This window comes from Liolophura sinensis, chromosome 11 (assembly GCF_032854445.1).
Source record: "Liolophura sinensis isolate JHLJ2023 chromosome 11, CUHK_Ljap_v2, whole genome shotgun sequence".
Lineage (NCBI taxonomy): Eukaryota > Metazoa > Mollusca > Polyplacophora > Chitonida > Chitonidae > Liolophura > Liolophura sinensis.
In genome coordinates, this window is record NC_088305.1 from 3,648,749 (window position 1) to 3,671,144 (window position 22,396).

The 22,396-nt window shown below is 41.7% G+C and overlaps 8 non-coding genes across 8 annotated transcripts; all 8 read right to left on the minus strand.

The window, feature by feature from the left end:
- Positions 1 to 4,629: 4,629 nt before the first annotated feature.
- On the minus strand, positions 4,630 to 4,750 carry LOC135478858 (U5 spliceosomal RNA). The gene has a single exon (XR_010445750.1). It is a non-coding gene; the product is annotated as a U5 spliceosomal RNA (small nuclear RNA).
- A 500-nt stretch (positions 4,751 to 5,250) lies between these two features.
- On the minus strand, positions 5,251 to 5,371 carry LOC135478517 (U5 spliceosomal RNA). Its single transcript, XR_010445428.1, has one exon. It is a non-coding gene; the product is annotated as a U5 spliceosomal RNA (small nuclear RNA).
- A 503-nt stretch (positions 5,372 to 5,874) lies between these two features.
- Positions 5,875 to 5,995, minus strand: LOC135478424 (U5 spliceosomal RNA). The gene has a single exon (XR_010445340.1). It is a non-coding gene; the product is annotated as a U5 spliceosomal RNA (small nuclear RNA).
- Positions 5,996 to 6,498: 503 nt separating this feature from the next.
- LOC135478518 (U5 spliceosomal RNA) lies at positions 6,499 to 6,619 on the minus strand. The gene has a single exon (XR_010445429.1). It is a non-coding gene; the product is annotated as a U5 spliceosomal RNA (small nuclear RNA).
- Positions 6,620 to 7,122: 503 nt separating this feature from the next.
- On the minus strand, positions 7,123 to 7,243 carry LOC135478678 (U5 spliceosomal RNA). Its single transcript, XR_010445581.1, has one exon. It is a non-coding gene; the product is annotated as a U5 spliceosomal RNA (small nuclear RNA).
- A 502-nt stretch (positions 7,244 to 7,745) lies between these two features.
- Positions 7,746 to 7,866, minus strand: LOC135478519 (U5 spliceosomal RNA). Its single transcript, XR_010445430.1, has one exon. It is a non-coding gene; the product is annotated as a U5 spliceosomal RNA (small nuclear RNA).
- Positions 7,867 to 8,369: 503 nt separating this feature from the next.
- On the minus strand, positions 8,370 to 8,490 carry LOC135478785 (U5 spliceosomal RNA). The gene has a single exon (XR_010445681.1). It is a non-coding gene; the product is annotated as a U5 spliceosomal RNA (small nuclear RNA).
- A 10,811-nt stretch (positions 8,491 to 19,301) lies between these two features.
- On the minus strand, positions 19,302 to 19,422 carry LOC135478843 (U5 spliceosomal RNA). Its single transcript, XR_010445737.1, has one exon. It is a non-coding gene; the product is annotated as a U5 spliceosomal RNA (small nuclear RNA).
- Positions 19,423 to 22,396: the final 2,974 nt, after the last annotated feature.

Genomic DNA, 22,396 nt, shown 5'->3' on the forward strand with positions numbered 1-22,396 from the left:
AATTTAGAAGATTATAATCATCCTTTTAATATCGAGGAACTTAAAACTGCATTAAAAAAGGCCCACGATACTGCTTGTGGTCCTGATAATGTATATTATAAGTTTCTGAACCATTTACCACCTGAGCCACTGGAGACTCTCTTGGACTTGATTAATGATATTTGGATAACTGGTAATTTTCCACCATCATGGAGGGAGGCGTGTATTATCCCGGTTCCCAAACCGGGTAAGGATCATAATGATCCAAATAATTACCGTCCCATACCTCTTACCAGCTGTGTCTGTAAGACTATGGAACGGATGATTAATGATAGACTTGTTTGGTTTCTTGAAACCAACAAGCTTTTATCTAATATTCAATGTGGTTTTAGGCAAGGTAGATCTACCATGGATCACCTTGTTCGATTTGAAACCTTTATTCGCGATGGCTTCATCAATAACGAACATGTGGTGTCCATATTTTTTGACCTTGAAAAAGCCTACGACACCACATGGAAATATGGTATTTTAAAAGACCTCGCGAACATGGGTCTTAAAGGTCGATTACCTATATTTATATCTCAATTTTTATCTGATCGTCAGTTTAAGGTACGGGTTGGGTCCACTCTTTCTGACTCTTATGAGCAGGAAATGGGTGTACCCCAGGGCAGCATTCTATCACCAACTCTGTTTAGCATAAAAATAAATAGCCTAGCAAAAACATTAACATCTGGCACAGAGGGTTCTTTATACGTCGATGATTTCCTTATATGCTACCGAGCTAAGAATATGAATAATATCGAACGTCAATTGCAGCTTTGTCTCAATAAGATCGAGAAATGGGCAACTGAAAACGGTTTTAGATTTTCAACGTCTAAAACCGTCGGTATGCATTTTTGTAATAAACGGAAACTTCATCTTGACCCTGAGCTTACTTTTTGTGGTAAACAGATTAAAATTGTTGGAGAAACAAAATTTTTAGGTACAATAAACTACCAGGCAAAAGAAAGGTTTCACCGTATTTTTTGTCATAAAAACAGTAAAAGCGCGGTTCCGGGTTTGAGTCTAAGCAGGACATACTGTATGACTGCATCGTTTCCACTACCAGAACGCATCGTCACGAACGCAGCAATTGGAATTGTGAAATTGCGACCACATGCAAAACGTCCTTTTGAGGCATGGCTTGTGATGCACGTGCAGTAATGTTGCATAAATACTCTTGCTCGAAAGAGTAGACATTCAGTGACCGAAAAAACACAAACAGTATGCCAAGACAACGCAAGCGCAACGAGACCAGGCCATCGGTATGTCCACCATGGGAGTCTCGCAACGTCACATTGCAAGAACGTTCAACTGCAGCCAAACCACCATCAGGAGGTTGTTCATACGCTATCAGCAGACAGGCCAGACCCAAGACAGACCAAGATCGGGAAGACCGAGGGTAACAACTGCGGCTGAAGATCGCTACATCCGGCAGATCCACCTCCGAAACCGATTCGTCACGGCGACGTCAACAGCGGCGACGGCACTAGGCCATGTCATCAGCCCCAGAACAACACTGCGTCGTCTTCGTTCAGCTGGTTTACGACTTTACCGCCCCTTCCGTGGGATGGCCTTGACCCTTTTAGACCGTTAACGCAGATTGCGATGGGCACGTATTGTACGTCGGTGGCAGTGACGTGACTGGGCGAGAGTGCTGTTTACAGACGAGAGCAGGTTCTGTCTATTCAGGAACGATGGCAGAGTTCGAATTTTCCGACGAAGAGGCGAGCGTCTCGCGCCAAACTGCGTAAGAGAGGTTTATCCGTTTGGAGGCGGAGGCGTCATGGTTTGGGTAGGGATTTGTGACCAAATGAAGACGCAGCTGGTTATTGTGCAAGGTAATCTGACTGGCCAGCGATACGTTGATGAGGTACTGAGTCGTTCCTTTCCTCCAACGACAGCCAAGAGGATCGATCTTGCAACACGACAACGCAAGACCTCACACTGTCCGCGTTGTTACAGACTACCTCGAGACCGCAAACGTCATCGTGTTGCCCTGGCCAGCCAACTCGCCAGACATGAACCCCATTGAGCATCTCTTGGATCACCTTGACCGCCGTTTGAGACAGCTGGTGCCTCCTCCAACTAACCAACAGGAACTTGAGCAAGCTCTGTTAAACCTATGGAACGTTATCCCTGTTGACGTCATCCGGCGACTGACGACGTCAATGCGGAGGCGTGTGCTTGCTTGCATTGATGCCTAGGATGGCCACACTCGCTACTGATGACTGTAGTCCTTCATTTCTGTGGATACTGTGACTTTACATGCACTTGCCAGTTAACTTTACATTTGTGTAATTTTTTCTTCTGACCCCTTTTCTCTTTCATTGTGTTTTGTGGCCAATTGAATGCCAATATTTTAAAGCCTTTTTGAGAGAATATTTCACAATGATTCTTGTTCATAAATCAATCTTCTTAATTCTTATATCTGCCTTTGTTTTTGTTTTATGGGCTCAAGAAGTGGGTGAAACCTTTCTTTTCCCTGGTAGTATATTTGATAGTAAGCTATCTTTTATACCTCACATAAAAATGCTTAAAGCTAAATGTACAAAGGCTCTCGATATAATTAAGGTCGTGTCTAGCACCGATTGGGGTGCTGACCGATCAGTTTTACTTAATTTATATCGTTCTCTGGTGAGGTCTAAATTGGACTATGGATCCATCATTTACGGTTCCGCTAGGAAGTCGTACATTAAAATGTTGGATCCTGTTCATCACCAAGGTTTGAGGCTCAGCCTTGGTGCTTTTAGAACCTCACCAGTAGAAAGTTTATACGTGGAGGCAAATGAACCTTCTTTATATCACCGACGTATAAAACTTAGCCTTCAATATGCTACAAAGCTTAAAGCTCATCCAACAAACCCTGCCTACGACTGTGTTTTCAATCCATTATATGTAGACAAATATATTAAATGTCCTAACAAGATCCCTTCGTTCGGTCTTCGTATGCAGGACCATATTGTGGGAGCTAACATCAAGCTGGAGGATATAGCTCCGGTGTCTTTTTATGGAGTCTCCTCCATGGCTTCTCCCACAACCAAAACTAATATTTGATCTACGTAAATATAATAAATCGAACATAAATCCTCTTATAATTCAGCAAGGTTTTGCTGAAATTAAAGCTAATTATACGGATTATAAATTTATATATACTGACGGGTCGAAGGATGGGGACAGGGTTGCGACTGCGGCAGTCTTAGAGCAGCGGGTCTCTTCCTTTCGTCTTCCATCCTCTTCTTCAATATTCTCTGCCGAGGCCAGAGCTATACTCCTGGCCTTATCATATGTTTCTTCTGGGTGTGCCCAGAGGGCAATGATATGCACGGACTCGTTGTCTTGCTTATTGGCAATACGGAATAATAAATTTAAAAATCCCTTGATCCTTCAAATTTTAGCTATACAAATTAATTAGAAGAGGAAAAGATATTATATTCTGCTGGATACCAAGTCATATTGGTATCCATGGAAACATAGTCGCAGACAGGGGGGCGAAAGCTGCCCTAAATAAACCCATATCTAAGATAAAAATCCCTTATACTGACATGAAGTCCAATATTCTTAAATATATTCGTGGCGTTTGGCAAGGCGAATGGAACTTGCAGGTCCATAATAAACTGTATGCAATTCATCCGGTCATTGGCTACAACAATTATACTTGCGAAAAGTCTCGTAGAGACCAAGTCCTTTTAACAAGGTGTCGTGTTGGGCATTCTCGTCTAACGCACAATTTCATATTAGATGGGAGCAGTGCTCCCGAGTGTGTTGGATGCGATGCCCAATATAGCATCAAACATATCTTGGTTGACTGTGTGGACTTTGCACACGTTCGGCAGAGATTCTACACGGTCGACTCTATATATGATTTGGTTGACAACATCGCTGGTGATGTCATCAATCATTTGAAGGCCATTGGCCTTTATCATAAGATATAATTTATTAATATATCAATATTTATCTATAATGTTATATATACATTTCTTGATATATTATTTTTAAAATATGAGGGTTTTCGAATTTTAACTGTTTTTGGTTATTCTAATCTGGTTTTAAACATGTCCAAATATTTGTTTCCAATTTTAATGTTCTCACCAGCATATCGGAAACCTCAACCGCCTCGTGTTTCGACCTTGTTCTCGCCACGATATGGCTGAAACACTGCCGATGTGGCGTTAAGCCATAATCATTCATTCATTCAATTAATTGGCCGCTGGCTCAGATCTGTCTCTTGCAACAGCCGAAGATTGGAGGCGCATTTTAACCTCATTTTTTAAAACACCAGCCTTTGCTGATGAAGACCGGAAACGTGTACAGCGTCTGTCTGTGACGAGGTGTCATTAATGTAGGCGGTCGGGGTAAGAAACACGCTGGGCTAGGTCCATGACGTCTACCGTCGGTGAATGGCCCGGTTATGTTCCAACTTAGCCTGTGATGCGCTGGGACACGTCGAAATAGTCCAAAACTTTTAGAGCTGTATGTGTACAGCTGTAAGAGAATTCGACCTCTTCCTAATAATGCCTCCGTGTGGCAGGGCAGCGCAATTCTGCCATATACCAATGCTACTTGATACTCCTTTTAGGCAATTTGATGTTTGTTTTTCATTTGGAAAATTGTCCCGACTGGTCGGGACGACAAAAAATAGTCTATAGACTCATTAGTATGTTCCTCCCCACGGAAATCTTTAGTAAAAGGCAAAAGATTTATTCATGGATTTGAATAGAAACCAGAGTTAGTCTTCATCAGTGGCTGCTGTGAAACGTAAACTGGTCGCTGGACGAGATGTGAGATTTACTATGCGCAACAATAATGTACCTACCTCAATTAATTGGCCGCTGGCTCAATTTGTCTATTGCAACAGCTGAAGATTGGAGGAGCATTTTAACCTCATTTTTTAAAACACCAGCCTTTGCTGCTGTAGACCGGAAGCGTGTACAGCGTCCGTCTGTGACGTTGTGTCATTGTCATAGGTGGTCGGGGTAAGGAACACGCTGGGCTAGGTCCATGACGTCTACCGTCGGTGAATGGCCCGTTAGTTTTCGAACTTAGCCTGTATTGCGCTGGGACACGTGGAAGTAGTCCAAAACTTTTAGAGCTGTATGTGTACAGCTGTAAGAGAATTCGACCTCTTCCTAATAATGCCTCCGTGCGGCAGGGCAGCGCAATTCTGCCATATACCAATGCTACTTGATACTCCTTTTAGGCAATTTGATGTTTGTTTTTTATTTGGAAAATTGTCCCGACTGGTCGGGACGACAAAAAATAGTCTATAGACTCATTAGTATGTTCCTCCCCACGGAAATCTTTAGTAAAAGGCGAAAGATTTATTCGTGGATTTGAAGAGAAACCAGAGTTAGTCTTCATCAGTGGCTGCTGTAAAACCTACCTAACTGGTCGCTGGACGAGATGGGGGATTTACTATGCTCAACAATAATGTACCTACCTCAATTAATTGGCCGCTGGCTCAATTTGTCTATCTTACCATTCGAAGATTGGAGGCGCATTATAACCTCATTTTTTAAAACACCAGCCTTTGCTGCTGTAGACCGAAAGCGTGTACAGCGTCTGTCTGTGACGTTGTGTCATTAATGTAGGCGGTCGGGGTAAGGAACACGCTGGGCTAGGTCCATGACGTCTACCGTCGGTGAATGGCCCGGTTATGTTCCAACTTAGCCTGTGATGCGCTGGGACACGTCGAAATAGTCCAAAACTTTTAGGGCTGTATGTGTACAGCTGTAAGAGAATTCGACCTCTTCCTAATAATGCCTCCGTGCCGCAGGGCAGCGCAATTCTGCCATATACCAATGCTACTTGATACTCCTTTTAGGCAATTTGATGTTTGTTTTTCATTTGGAAAATTGTCCCGACTGGTCGGGACGACAAAAAACTGTCTATAGACTCATTAGTATGTTCCTCCCCACGGAAATCTTTAGTAAAAGGCGAAAGATTTATTCGTGGATTTGAAGAGAAACCAGAGTTAGTCTTCATCAGTGGCTGCTGTAAAACCTACCTAACTGGTCGCTGGACGAGATGGGAGATTTACTATGCGCAACAATAACGTACCTACCTCAATTTATTCGCCGCTGGCTCAATTTGTATATCCCAACATCCGAGGATTGGAGGCTCGTTTTTACCTCATTTATTAAAACACCAGCCTTTGCTGATGAAGACCGGAAGCGTGTACAGTGTCTGTCTGTGACGTTGTGTCATTGTTATAGGTGGTCGGAGTAAGGAACACGCTGGGTTAGGTCCATGACGTCTACCGTCGGTGAATGACCCGGTTGTGCTCCAACTTAGCTTGTGATGCGCTGGGACACGTGGAAATAGTCCAAAACTTTTAGAGCTGTATGTGTACAGCTGTAAGAGAATTCGACCTCTTCCTAATAATGCCTCCGTGCGGCAGGGCAGCGCAATTCTGCCATATACCAATGCTACTTGATACTCCTTTTAGGCAATTTGATGTTTGTTTTTCATTTGGAAAATTGTCCCGACTGGTCGGGACGACAAAAAATAGTCTATAGACTCATTAGTATGTTCCTCCCCACGGAAATCTTTAGTAAAAGGCGAAAGATTTATTCGTGGATTTGAAGAGAAACCAGAGTTAGTCTTAATCAGGGGCTGCTGTAAAACCTACCTAACTGGTCGCTGGACGAGATGGGGGATTTACTATGCTCAACAATAATGTACCTACCTCAATTAATTGGCCGCTGGCTCAATTTGGCTATTTTACCATTCGAAGATTGGAGGCGCATTATAACCTCATTTTTTAAAACACCAGCCTTTGCTGCTGTAGACCGAAAGCGTTTACAGCGTCTGTCTGTGACGTTTTGTCATTGTTATAGGTGGTCGGGATAAGTAACACGCTGGGCTAGGTCCATGACGTCTACCGTCGGTAAATGGTCCGGTTGTGCTCCAACTTAGCTTGTGATGCGCTGGGACACGTGGAAATAGTCCCAAACTTTTAGAGCTGTATGTGTACAGCTGTAAGAGAATTCGACCTCTTCCTAATAATGCCTCCGTGCGGCAGGGCAGCGCAATTCTGCCATATACCAATGCTACTTGATACTCCTTTTAGGCAATTTGATGTTTGTTTTTCATTTGGAAAATTGTCCCGACTGGTCGGGACGACAAAAAATAGTCTATAGACTCATCAGTATGTTCCTCCCCACGGAAATCTTTAGTAAAAGGCGAAAGATTTATTCGTGGATTTGAAGAGAAACCAGAGTTAGTCTTCATCAGTGGCTGCTGTGAAACGTACCTAACTGGTCGCTGGACGAGATGGGGGATCTACTATGCGCAACAATTACGTACCTACCTCAATTAATTGGCCGCTGGCTCCATTTGTCTATTGCAGCAGCCGAAGATTGGAAGCGCATTTTACCCTCATTTTTTAAAACACCAGCCTTTACTGCTGAAGACCGAAAGCGTGTACAACGTCCGTGTGTGTCGTAGTGTCATTGTTATAGGAGGTCAGGGTAAGGAACACGCTGGGCTAGTCCATAATGTCTACCGTCGGTGAATGGCCCGGCAGTGTTCCAACTTAGACTCTGATGCGCTGGGACACGTGGAAATAGTCCAAAACTTTTAGAGCTGTATGTGTACAGCAGTAAGAGAATTCGACCTCTTCCTAATAATGCCTCCGTGCGGCAGGTCAGCACAATTCTGCCATATACCAATGCTACTTGATACTCCTTTCAGGGAATTTGATGTTTGTTTTTCATTTGGAAAATTGTCCCGACTGGTCGGGACGACAAAAAATAGTCTATAGACTCATTAGTATGTTCCTCCCCACGGAAATCTTTAGTAAAAGGCGAAAGATTTATTCGTGGATTTGAAGAGAAACCAGAGTTAATCTTCATCAGTGGCTGCTGTAAAACGTACCTAACTGGTCGCTGGACGAGATGGGGGATTTACTATGCGCAACAACTACGTACCTACCTCAATTAATTGGCCGCTGGCTCCATTTGTCTGTTGCAGCAGCCGAAGATTGGAAGCGCATTTTACCCTCATTTTTTAAAACACCAGCCTTTACTGCTGAAGACCGGAAGCGTGCACAACGTCCGTGTGTGTCGTAGTGTCATTGTTATAGGAGGTCGGGGTAAGGAACACGCTGGGCTAGGTCCATAATGTCTACCGTCGGTGAATGGCCCGGCAGTGTTCCAACTTAGACTCCGATGCGCTGGGACACGTGGAAATAGTCCAAAACTTTTAGAGCTGTATGTTTAGAGCAGTAAGAGAATTCGACCTCTTCCTAACAATGCCTCCGTGCCGCAGGGCAGCGCAATTCTGCCATATACCAATGCTACTTGATACTCCTTTCAGGGAATTTGATGTTTGTTCTTTATTTGGAAAATTGTCCCGACTGGTCGGGACGACAAAAACTAGTCTATAGACTCATTAGTATGTTCCTCCCCACGGAAATCTTTAGTAAAAGGCGAAAGATTTATTCGTGGATTTGAAGAGAAACCAGAGTTAGTCTTTATGAGTGGCTGCTGTGAAACGTACCTAACTGGTCGCTGGACGAGATGGGGGATTTACTATGCGCAACAACTACGTACCTACCTCAATTAATTGGCCGCTGGCTCCATTTGTCTATCCCAACATTCGAAGATTGGAGGCGCATCTTAACCTCATTTTTTAAAACACCAGCCTTTACTGCTGAAGACCGGAAGCGTGTACAACGTCCGTCTTTGACGTGGTGTCATTGTTATAGGAGGTCGGGGTAAGGAACACGCTGGGCTAGGTCCATAACGTCTACCGTCGGTGGATGGCCCGCTTGTGTTCCAACTTAGCCTGTGGTGCTCTGGGACAGGTGGAAATAGTCCAAAACTTTTAGAGCTGTATGTTTAGAGCAGTAAGAGAATTCGACCTCTTCCTAATAATGCCTCCGTGCGGCAGGGCAGCGCAATTCTGCCATATACCAATGCTACTTGATACTCCTTTTAGGCAATTTGATGTTTGTTTTTCATCTGGAAAATTGTCCCGACTGGTCAGGACGACAAAAAATAGTCTATAGACTCATTAGTATGTTCCTCCCCACGGAAATCTTTTTTTTTTTTTTTTTGAATAAAACGTTGAATTTATTCAACATAATATGTACAAATAAATAGTTCTATATACAGTCTAAAACATTATTTTGACAGTACATAATCTGTTTTGAGGTTGGGTCCATTATGTAAATATTACCGCTAATACTGTTTTCTGTGGAGTATAAATTTCTCTCCAACCTTGGTATTTTGTCAAAAATTAACTTTACCAATACTGTTTTGTTATTTTACTATCCTACTTATAGTATCTAAGTGATTACATTTAATATAAGTAATGTTTTATATACTAAAAATTAACTAACATTTAGACTGTTTAAAAGGCAATGCATGTACATCACAGAGCCAGAATGACATGTACTTTTGAAATGTATACAGCATTATCTAGTCGAAAAGGAATTTTACAGAATCATTCACCATGCAACAAAACAGATTGGTGGTGCACCAGAAAGAAACAAAATACGACCGTGAAAACCTTTGAAAATCTGCTAAGATTCGCATTCGCAGTCTAGACAGAAGCAGAAAGAGGATACTTTCAGGCGTAACTGTTCTGCTGACAAACTTGGCATCATTCCGGGAGAGCCACATACAAAACCTCGCTTCAAATAGGAGCAACAAACAGAGCTCCTTGGCACGAACATTTGCTATAGGTGGCAGGATACTAAATACGAACAGATTACGATTAAGGGGTATGGGTGTGCCGCAAATCCGGAACAGCCAACCGCTCAATATATTGCGAACATATCTGGTAAATGAACAATTTAAAAACAAATGTTCCGCAGTTTCTTTATCATTACAAAAATTGCAGGTAAAATCAGACATAATGCGACGAGAAAAAGGTAAATAATTAGTGGGTAACACACAGTGAGCTAGTTTAAAAGCGACATCCCTTGTGGCGGGATCTACAACTTTGTTTTGTATTGCTTTCCAGGTAATATCAAAAGGAACAGAAGGAAACGAACACAACGAGGAATTTCAGAGGCTGAGGTAAGTAACATGTCGTAATATGTTTTTGTTTTTTCAGGTACATTCCAGTCAAAATGCGGATATAAGGCAAAAAACTTTCTGTATGCAGCCATGGCGTCTACATAGAAAGTAGGCAATAAAATACCGTGAGGCTGATTATTGTTAACAAGATTCGCATTGTGACGCCGTAAAGAGAAAGCAAGCCAATATCTCGTGAAATAAAACCATTTACAATCCCGTTCCAAAATAAAATCTTGTAAATGACGCAAACGTAATGCCTCCAAATAAAGTTTTAAATTGACTATAGACAATCCACCCTTCTTAACGGGGGAGAAGGAAACTAACTTTGTGACAGGGTGAAAATTGTATTTCTTCCAAATGAAATAGAACATTTCTTTTTCAAATCTATGGATATAACACAAAGGGAGGCCGATAACAGTAGCACGATATACAAGTTTACTTAGAGCCAGGACCTTTAAAACGATACTTTTCCCAAATAAGGACAAAGACTGATGCCGCCATGTATCTAGAATAGACGTAAACTTATTATACAGTGCCCCAGTTCAGATCTGTTACATCCCGTTCCCCCCCACCCTCCCCCAAAAACCCCGCCTATCTTAACCTCATCCGGCCAAGAGATCCCAAAGGGATGGTTGGACCTAGTCCGCCACTTCCCTCCCCACAAACCATTGGTTTTCTGCACGTTTAGTTTGGAACCTGAGGCTCTGCCAAACAATTTACAAAGAAATAATACGCGCCCAACAGAAGCCTCATTGGAGCAAAAACAGGTAGCATCGTCGGCAAATAAAGATATCCTAGCTTGCTCCGGGCTTCCAGGTATATGTATTCCCTGAATGTCAGGGTCAGATCGGACTTTCGCAGCGAAAGGTTCTAAGCACAGAACATAAAGTAATGGCGATAGGCCGCAGCCCTGTCGAACGCTGCGGGTCACACGGAAAGGATCAGAAATATAGCCGTTGACCAACACGGCACTATAAACATCAGAATAGAGAAGTTCCACCCATCTACGGAAAGAAACTCCAAACCCATATCTTTCTAATAATCTGAACATGTATTCATGGCTAACCCTATCAAAGGCTTTTTCTTGGTCAAGGCAGATAAAGGCACATGGTAAGTCTTTTAAATTTATATAATCGGAAACGTTCCGGATAAGGTGTAGATTATCAAAAATAGACCGACCAGGAACAGAACATGTTTGATCAATGTCAATTAATGAAGATAAAACAAGCTGTAAACGCTTTGCTAACACCTTTGAAATAATCTTATAATCGACATTCAGCAAAGAAATAGGGCGCCAAAATTTTAGATTGTCTGCCTTACTAGAGTCCTTACATAACAGAGATATATAGCTTAAACGTTGGGAGGCGGATAAGAAACCATAATTATAGGCTAAATTAACGACTTTAACTAAAGTTTCGGATAATAAAGGGAAAAAATGCAAATAGAATTCTCTTGTCAAGCCGTCATTTCCAGGAGTTTTATCAGGTTTCATTTGTTTTAAGGCAGTAAGAATCTCATCGGACGTCATTGGGCCGTCACACGACGCAGATTCATCCTTTGTCAAAACAGGTAAGTCAGACAAAAACTGATCGCAAACATCTCCACCAATTGGTTCGCGTGACAAAAGATTAACATAGAACTTACGACACTGATTCATTATATCATCTTGAGATGTGACACAACCAGTGTCAGATTTCGAGCAGGTAAGTAGCTTTTTCTTTTGATTAATAAATTCTCTTCTGAAGAAATATCGAGTAGGCTTATCTTGACAGGACAAATGTTTAGCCTTACTTCTAATTACGTTCCCGTGAATATCCTTAAGATATATACCCTTTAACTGCCTTTTTAAAGTAACTATTTGTTCAGTGTAGAATCCAGGATCTAGCAACTCTGCCGATACTAAATCTCTGTATTTCCTAAAAATATTATTGACCACCCGACGCCTTTCCCTTACTCTAGCCTTCCCAAACTCGATACATTTCTCTTTTATTTCCTTTTTAAACCTATCCAATAATTCCAAAGTCATGTTTCCGCCACACTTCCTCATAAAGGTATTAAAAAGTATGGTGACCGAATCAACGAAAACAGAATCCTTTAAGAGAGCGGAATTGAACTTCCAAAACCCCGGCCCCTTCGTGACACCGGGATTCAAAAGCAAGTCTAGAGTGACATATTCATGGTCTGAAAAGGAAGAGGAAGAAATAATGCAGTCTTTAACATCATGGCATAAACCCTCAGATATGTAAAAACGATCTAGTCGGGAAGCAACTGAATTCCTATGGAATGTATATGATCTTAAATTTGGATGCAAATGTCGAAAAATATCTATAAGTTTAAAGTCCTGACACACCGATTTCAACACTTCAAAACCTCCCGATCCGTGATTCGGTACCCCACCTAACTTATCCATATCTACATTTTCTACGCAATTAAAATCCCCTCCTAAAATAATAGACTTACTGGTGACTAAATGAGGACTAAACGACTCAAAAAAATCTCTACGTTCAGGTGCCGTATTTGGCGCATATACGCAACAGAAATCAACCTATACTGACAGTCATTAACAGAAATATCTACGCACAAAAACCTCCCATCATGGTCAAAAAGAATCTTCCAGAAGAAATACCCCTACACAAGAGTATCCCCACCCCCCTACTATGTTGAGAACCAAAACTCCAAAAGGATTTCCCACCCCACACCTGCTCCCACAATTTCCTATCCGTATCTGACATGATATAGCATTCCTGTACATATACAATATCTATGTTGTTCTGTCTAGCCCAGGAAAATAACAAAGTTCGGCGGTACTGGGCACGAAGCCCGTTACAATTAATAGTAGCTATTCTTAACATGTCAAAAAACAAACAAGTCTATATGAACTAAGGATGAAACAAAGCAAAGTGGCCAAAAGCAAGGAGAACAAACATACAAACAAGGCGGAAAGTAGGATATATATACAGCAGCTCTTGGGCAAGCAAAACAGAGGAAAGAACAAAAGACACAGTATTCCACAAGGACAGGAAGAAATGGCTGTAGGCACAGCAACTTGAAGCCAGAACAAGAAGCAGTTTAAGGTAAGTAAAACGTAACTTACCTTACATTCAGCCCATAAGGGGTTAAGTCCTATAGTCCGTTGATCATTTATCGTAAGTCCGTTGGGCATGTCTAATGTCGTCATTCCCATTTCCAGGAAGGAAATGCATGATCTCAGGTGTCTCCCAAAGTGCTTGATGGCGTTCTCGGAGGGGTGGACATGTCTATCTCCAAAGGGGTGTCATCGGAAGATTCACTACTGGCACGAACTCCCGGTGCTTGCCTTGTCGGGCTGGAGGAACGGCTCCTTGGCCGTTTGCCTTCCTTCGCCGAGATGGGTGAAGCTGTAGAAGCTGGTGGAATCTCCTCAACAAGATCACGATCGGGTGTGGCTGCCACCACCACATCGTCGCAATTTTGAAACACATGACCATATTCTCCACAGTGCGCACATCTGGGCGTGGTGCATTCCCGGGAAACGTGTCCGGGTTGCAGGCACTTTGCCCAGCGTGGGGGACGGCCGACGATTGAAATTAAGACCTGCACATTTCTAATGGGCAGGAGGACGGGGATATCACCATCCAACTTCATCACGGCGCGACGAACGCCTATCCTTACCTTCGTAAGTCCTGGGATAGTACTAGTTTCCTGTACTAAACTCAACACCTCTCCAAAATTGGACAGAGCATCTACGACGGCAGAATCCAGGAATTCGTAAGGCAGTCTGAAAATCCGAATCGTTGCCAGAGAACTACTGTAGGGATAAACCCGCACAGTACTCCCACCGGTTTCCAGGGTGCAATTAATAAGCAACGCACGGGCGGCAGCCGCGGACGTCAAAGTAACCAGCCACTGATTACGAGACGCGGTCGGAGTGATGGCTTCCAAGTTGTCCAAACCAACTGCATATTTCAAGGGCTCAACAAGCCCTTTATGACCGAAAAATCCCGGGCAAGCGAGGACTAACGCTCCACGTTATTTGCAAAATTGCAGACTCTGGTCTCCACGACATTTTTTCTTCGAAAAGACGTTTATTATACAAGGATATACATGCATTTATTTCATTCTGCGACTTTTTCTATTTACAGGAATGGAGCATGCATTATGTACAACGATGAAGGATAAAAACAGGATGAGAAAATGCCAGCGACCCGCGCCAGCAACAGGTAAGTAAAAGAGATAAAGGTGAGTATATACAAATATTTATACTGATATTGACATGGTTTACACTAGGTAACACAGACAGACATAGACAATTATTTATAAACAGCATTTAGTAATCAATATACTGAGAAGTCGCAGTTAACAAGCAGGTAAGTAGTTTATAATACAAAAGTAATCCACATGCATTTAAAGCAAAAATTCTAACTCATTATTTACATTTATAAAACATAATCGAAGGTCGCAGGACCACTGATCAAGAAACTAACGGATAGGAAAACGACAGAAATCAACACGGATGCGAGAACGAACTGAAGACTCGAAGAGAGAAATTATGCGGGATCGAGTGCGACGATGAAACCTCCGTTCATTTCTACACTTCCACACAATCCACTTCAACTGAGAAATAAGGAACAGAAAAAAATCATTATAAAATCTGTTTTCACAAGGCGTGAAAACAGAAAACACAACAGTCTGAAGAGAAAAACGAACAGAAATTAAAGTCAAACGTTCAATCAAATCTGAAAGATAATCCCATAAGGGCCGAACAAAACTGCAAGAAAAGAACAGGTGCTCAATGGTTTCCCAATGAGCACCACAAAACAAACATAAATGGCGACGTGGCTCTCTACAGATCTTATTTAAAAAAACTACCAGTATATAAAATTCTATTTACAAGTCTATACAAAAAGTTTTTAACATTATTTTCTAGAATATTTACATTTATGTTCTTATACACAGATACGAAGTCAATGGACGGGAATAACTCTAAAACAGGGGGCTGGACACAGACAGGGGAAACCAAAACAACATAGGCTTTCTTGGACGAGAAGGACAGTAGATCGGTGTCGGGGGATAATGAAACAAATTCAGAGAATGCTTTTAGGGCATTCTCATAAAACAAAGGAACTGAAACAGAATGAGGGATTAAATTACTTGCAAATGAAGGACAAAGAGCACGGAACTGAATACCCACCCAATAGACGGCGAAGTAACACCACATTGGGCACTCCTCCGTCTGAAATAAAGAAACAAAACGTTTTAAATGTATAAGATAAAAAGCTTTCAGCATAGAAGGAATATGAACTAAACCAAAACCCCCAGAATTGACTGGATTGAATAAAACCTCCCTCTTTAGACACTCGTGAGTGCCTCCCAAAAGAACTGAAAGACTGAATGATTAATCAACTTAAGGAACTCAGCAGACAGAGGCAAAACAGAACCGACATACTACAATTTAGACAAGGCAAGCACATTTATTAAAACAGAACGACCTTTAAATGAAAGAAATCTATTTTTCCATAAATTAAGAACATTTATCAGTTTGTTAACTAGTGGACGCCAATTTCTTTCATAGATGTCCTCTACAGCAGTTGAACCTATATGAATTCCTAAAATTTTTTTACAGCTAGAGTACATAGTAATTGAGTGAAGAGTTGGCTCGATCGATTTTGACCATTGACCGAGCCATAAACCATACGTCTTAAGCAAATTATTTTTTGAGCCTGAACAAGAACCAAAGAGTTTACATAAATTAACTACATGAATTACAGAAAGCCTTTGAGTAAGAGTGCAGGTAATGTCGTCTGCAAAGGCTGAAGCCTTAACTGAAATCTTGCAACCAGGAGGTTGAACGCCCACAATTTCAGGCTTTGAACGTATTTTATTAAGGAGAGGCTCTAAAGACAGCACATAGAGCAATGGGCTGAGGGCACAGCCCTGATGAACCCCGCGGCCCAGAGGGAACTCATCCGAAATAAAACCGTTGACAAGAACCGACGCTTTAGACTCTAAATACAAGAGATTAATCCACGTCCGGAAAGAAGGGCCAAATCCAAAAGTCTCCAAATGCCGGAAGAGGTATTCGTGAGAAACGCGGTCAAAGGCTTTCTCATTGTCAATACACAGGAACAAAGCAGGTAAGTCTTTCTGATCAACATAATCAATAATATTACGTAATGAATGACAATTATCTAAAATGGAACGACCCGGGACAGAACATGTCTGATCCGGGTGAACTAATGTGGACATAACTGAATTTAACCTATTACAAAGAACCTTAGAAATAATTTTATAATCTAAGTTTAATAAAGAAATCGGCCGCCAGAACTTTAAATTGTCGGCTTGTGAGGGATCTTTACAAATTAACTTAATATAACATAACCTCTGAGAATTAGATAACATAAAATCATCGTAACATTTATTTATATAGACAACGAAATCAGGACCTATAACATCTAAGAAACTAACATAAAATTCTTTTGGTAAGCCATCCGAGCCAGGGGATGCGTAATCCTTCATTGTCCCTAACGCAGCCCGAACCTCCTCAAGTGTAATAGGGCCCTCAAGCGATTCGGACTCCGCCAGGGACAATGCAGGTAAGTCAGAAAGAAAGTAATTAAGATAAGTATCTATAATAGTATCACACGAAAACAAATTAACATAAAAATCTCTAACAGAACTAATTAGCTGAGTGGTTTCCGAAATTATACAATTATTAACATTTAAAGAATCAATTTGTTTACAACTGGCCGCTTGTTTATCTTTGCCAAAGAAAAACCTAGAGGGCTTATCGTCTAGATTAAAGTTATCTGCTTTGGATCGTATTTTAACACCAAAACTAAAAATTACAATCAAATCATTCAACTCAACCTTTAAATCCGAAACAAGCGGGGAAAGGGGGTCTAATGCCGAAAGTTCCGAAATTCGCCGACGGAGAGAATTGAGCCTGGATTACGAGCTTTGGAAATACGTTTACTATGCAAAATAATGAGGGATTTAACTTTTAATTTAAATTCCTCCCACCAGGCGTGAGAGTGGTCGGCTGTAGCAGAAAAGACAGACCATAAATCAAGAAAACACGAACACGAAAATCTGGGTCAGACAGGGTACTGACATTACAGTGCCAGTAGCCCGGACCGACCCGAACTGAAGGTAAGTTTGATAACTGAACGTTAATAAAGCAATGATCAGAAAAGGAACAAGTAGAAATATTGGATGCTGACAAAGAGGGAACCAAATCAGATGAAATAAAGATACGGTCAAGTAAGCATGAAACTGAGGTACCTGTCCAGGAAACAGCAACTGAATTTGGGCTTAGACAACGAAAGCAGTCAACTAAACTATAATCTCTACACAGTGACTTAAGTATCTCCGAGCCGACTAAGCCACGGCACGGATTACCCCCTATCTTATCTAAAAAAGAATCAAAAATACAATTAAAATCACCGGCCATAATAATAGGCCGGCTTGAAACGCAAAAGGGAACCAAAGAGTGAAAAAAAAAACGTGCCTTTCCCGCTCCCCAGAGGGAGCGTAGACAGACATTAACCGAAATTTAAAATTATTAACTGAACAATCAACGCAAATAAAACGACGGGACAAATCACGATGGATTTTGTCACACTCAACGGATAAAGAGGGCCGAAAAAGAATTCCGACCCCAGAAGAATAATTAGAACCAAAGGAAAATAAACACTTACCTCCCCAGATCGACTCCCAGGACTTCTGGATCACCAGAGAGTCAAGATGAGTCTCCTGGAGAAAAATAATATCATAACTTAAGGATCTGCAAACGAAGGAATCATTAGGGTGCATGTACGTGTAATGTGCCTCCTTGTTGCAGGACGGATTTCCATCGCTCTTTTATCTAGTGCTGCTTCACTGAGACGACTTACCGAAGGCAAGCAAGCCGCCTCGCCCGAGCCATTATACTGATACGGGTCAACCTGTCGTTGCACTATCCTCTTCATGCTGAACGCTTAAAGTCTTAGGTGTGACTCGATCAAGGATTGATCCTGGATCTACCGGTCCCGAAGCGGACGCTCTACCGACTGTGCTATCCGGGCCGGTCTCTGCAAATGGAAGAAAGAATAGTAAACTTATTAGAAGAAAGCAAACCATTACAATGAATTGAATGAAATGATAAAGTAGCCATTACAGAATTATATTGAGTCACAGGCGTGCAGCCTTAACAAAGGAAAAACAAAACAAAAGCATATAAATTATTTTTTCTTTGGTTTCTTCCCTCCCATAGAACTATCAGCGGGGGAGGGAGAGCGGTTTCTGCGAGGCAGGGGCGATGTGATGTCTATCTCAGAATCAGAAGTTGCGTCCGAAAGCCCGCTGACCGGGCCATACCGGTTTGGAGTCGTAAAGTTGATCAGGGAGGCGTCTTTCACAGAACGCCCACCTTTCAATACCATTCGGTACGTTGGGGACATTTCCTCTGAAATATCAAGGCGGCGATCCCCCTCATGAGCCTCTTCACCATCTGCAACGTAATCATCAACATGTGATCCCTCCTCCCGAGCCTCACCTATCTGTTCCCTGGGAGCTTCATGTTCGACGACACCAACCTCTGTATTCTCAGGCTGGCCAACATGCTTTTCCCGGTGTGACTGTGGCTGGGTGACATGCAATGAGCTCAATGTACCTTCAACACAGCTAGCATAGGAAACTTTTGCCTCCATGTGCCCTTCTGTGTTATGCTTGTGCGAGCCACACTTAGCACAGATAACTTGGTCACAGTTTTTCCGGACATGCCCCAGAGCACCACATCTGAGGCACTTGGGATCCCGGCCTGGCACAACAACAAAACACGGATACCCCTCCACAGAACCCGTGTACGGAATGAGTTTTTTCCCCAGCGCAACCGGGAACACTAGTCACGTTATTTGCAAAATTGCAGACTCTGGTCTCCACGACACTTTACACCTACGAGGGGAAAGATTTATTCGTGGACTTGAACAGAAACCAGAGTAAGTCTTCATCAGGGGCTGCTGTGAAACCTACCTAAATGGTCACTGGACGAGATGGGGGATTTACTATGCGCAACAACTATGTACCTACCTCAATTAATTCGCCGCTGGGTCAATTTGTCTATCCCACTGGGACACGTGGAAATAGTCCAAAACATTTAGAGCTGTATGTGTACAGCTGTAAGTAAATTCCACGTCTTTCTAATAATGCCTCCGTGTGGCAGGGGAGCGCAATTCTGCCATATACCAATGCTACTTGATACTCCTTTGAGGCAATTTGATTGTTTTTCATTTGGAAAATTGTCCCGACTGGTCATGACGACAAAAAATAGTCTATAGACTCATTAGTATGTTCCTCCCCACGGAAATCTTTAGTAAAAGGCGAAAGATTTATTCGTGGATTTGAAGAGAAACCAGAGTTAGTCTTCATCAGTGGCTGCTGTAAAACCTACCTAACTGGTCGCTGGACGAGATGGGGGATTTACTATGCGCAACAACTACGTACCTACCTCAATTAATTGGCCGCTGGCTCCATTTGTCTATCCCAACAGCCGAAGATTGGAGGCGCATTTTAACCTCATTTTTTAAAACACCAGCCTTTGCTGCTGAAATGGCTGCAGGAGGCTGCTGTGAAACCTACCTTACTGGTCGCTGGACGAGATGGGAGATTTAATATGCACAACAACTACGTACTTACCTCAATTTATTCAGGGTCGGGAAAGACGAATATAGTTCCCTCTAAGATGAATATATTTTTTGGATATCATTTTTAGGGAAAGTGTTTGGTATAATTTTTTTTTGATTGTTTAAGGCGTTATTTGTTTTTGTGAAAATTGGAAAATTTTGAGATAAGAGGCGTTGATGCTGTGGATTATTTTTTGACATATGCGTAGTGATGAGGTCTGATATTTGATGGGCCGCTGTACCAGTGTTTATGCTACTGGCACCACAAAGAAGAGGTGGGAGACATTGGTAACACTGGTGAATAGATACATTTAACAATAGTTAATTTACACAGGTACCGGCCTTCATTTTGTCATCTTAGACAACCCTTTCTCAGAGTATACTATTTACAAGATGCTAAGAGTTTCTTCCCTTGCGGATTTTGCGTTATTGTATTAAATGGCTGACGAAGTAGGCGTGTATTTTCTCGATGACGTTGTCAGATGTAATCCATATAGAGTCAGTCGATTGTTTTGTTTCACTTTCCCACACCTATAGTTGTCTTGGATTGTTAGCATATTTGTTTTTTGTTACTGTGTACCCATGCCTAATTGTTTTTGTCGGTATGTCTCCATAGCTGTCTTCGTTTTGTCCACACCCTTGTTGTTTCTTATGGTGACCCCTCTCCGGCCATTTACGTGGGAAGGTCTGCGAATTCACATTGTGACAGATTCGTCTTCAGAAAAGACTGAATTAGATGTTTTCATTTGTTTCAATACTTTCAGTATGAAAATTAACATTTGATGTCTGTCATACGGCTAATGAACTTATGAATGCACATATATCTACAGAACTAATCATTAACAGTACGTAGATACAACAATATTTGGCCTTGGACTCAAATACACAATAAAAAAAATATCCAGAGAAAACCAAGAAACTTCTGGGTAATGAAAAGTATCATGAGTCAAACACAAATCAAGATTCATATACGGATGCAACCATCAAAGATGCGTATGTGCACGCCACAGTTTTGAATGAAATCAAACATAAATTGGTGCAGTATAACCCATCAAACATGTATGATTATGTCTACATGTGTACACACACTTCTGTATCTGTGAATGAAATCAAATGCATGTTTAAATGTACAGCTGAAACCATCAAACACACATGGGTACACATCTGGATTTTGAATGCAATCAGATACACATGTGAAGCCACAGAAAAAGCTCTAAAACAGGCATATGTACACATCTGGATTTTGTGTGCAGATGTAGTGCATGTGACAGTGTCAAATACCCCAGTTTGATTGTTGCCAAATGTATATGTATATATCATGATCATCAAACATGCATGGATACTGCCAGAAATTTAAGTGATTTGGATGATTTGAGACAACCAAACATACCTGTTTCCCCATTCATTGAAAAGTTGGGAAGAGCCAAAACCCAGATGCCGTTTTTATCTTCTTGTCTAACCCTCTTCTCAGATGCTCATTGTGCAAATCACCTTCTTCGGCGAAATAATGTCACTTTACCATGTGTTAGCACCATTTTTTTTTACTTTAAAATTTCTGAGATAGTCCTGCTAACATGAAGACAAGTACATAAGCATGTGTACACAGATCAAATTCTGTGCAGGTGTTAAAACAGGTAGGATAAGTGACTAACAGACGTGGTTTTGGCACATCCTTCATGGCACACGACATAAAATAATTCAACTGTCATACTTTGGTTCGTCCTCGCAATCAGCTCTGCCTTACACAGAGTCTAACTACTAACAACATGCACTTTAGTTTATAGTAAAGAGCACTACACCAAGATTATGTTGATGGGAACATACGTAAGCAGTATAGAAATTATCCAGTGGAATTCATCAGTTCCAGAAACATCTTTCGCATTACACAAATTCTACCAAGTTATACAAGGTGGCTGGATTATATCATGTTTCACTGATATCAGTTTGTGCACCTGGAAATACAAACTACATGAATGTTGCCAGAGTGACAGCCATAGTCATTAGAATATAAAAAATATGCATTAATACTAGCTTATACTCAATGTAGATTTGATATATTCAGTGTAGATTTGAACACCCCAGTTATTTTGCCACTAAACTTGTAAACATGTATACACAGAAAGACACCTGTCTGAACTGAGCACATATAAGACAATGAAATCCTCAAAACTTGTTTACATTTACCCAGTGTTGGAAAAAAAGTTGAGTAAATCATGATTGCCAGAAAGCACTCTGCCAAGATCAACAGATTACTGTCTCAACCTGTCCAGATTTACTTGACCTGGAACTGTGAGAGAACTTACACCTTTGTATTAACAACCAAAGACAAAACTTCCTACCGACTACAAAAGTTGTAACCTTTTTTTCACTTGTCCAGAGAGAACATGCCGGAGAGTGGACTGAGCTATTCCCCCATATCCACTCTGGTGGGTAAGCTTTCAGTTTTGTCAAATTTATTTATTTATTTGATTGGTGTTTTACGCCGTACTCAAGAATATTTCACCTATACCAGCATTATGGTGGGAGGAAACCGGACAGAGCCCACGACCATCTGCAGGTTGCTGACAGACCTTCCCACGTACGGCCGGAGAGGAAGCCAGCACGAGCTGGGCTTGAACTCACAGCGACCGCATTGGTGATAGACTGCTGGGTCATTACGCTGTAGACAGACATCAGATTAAATAAGGAGCGTCTCATCTCACTTCATTATTT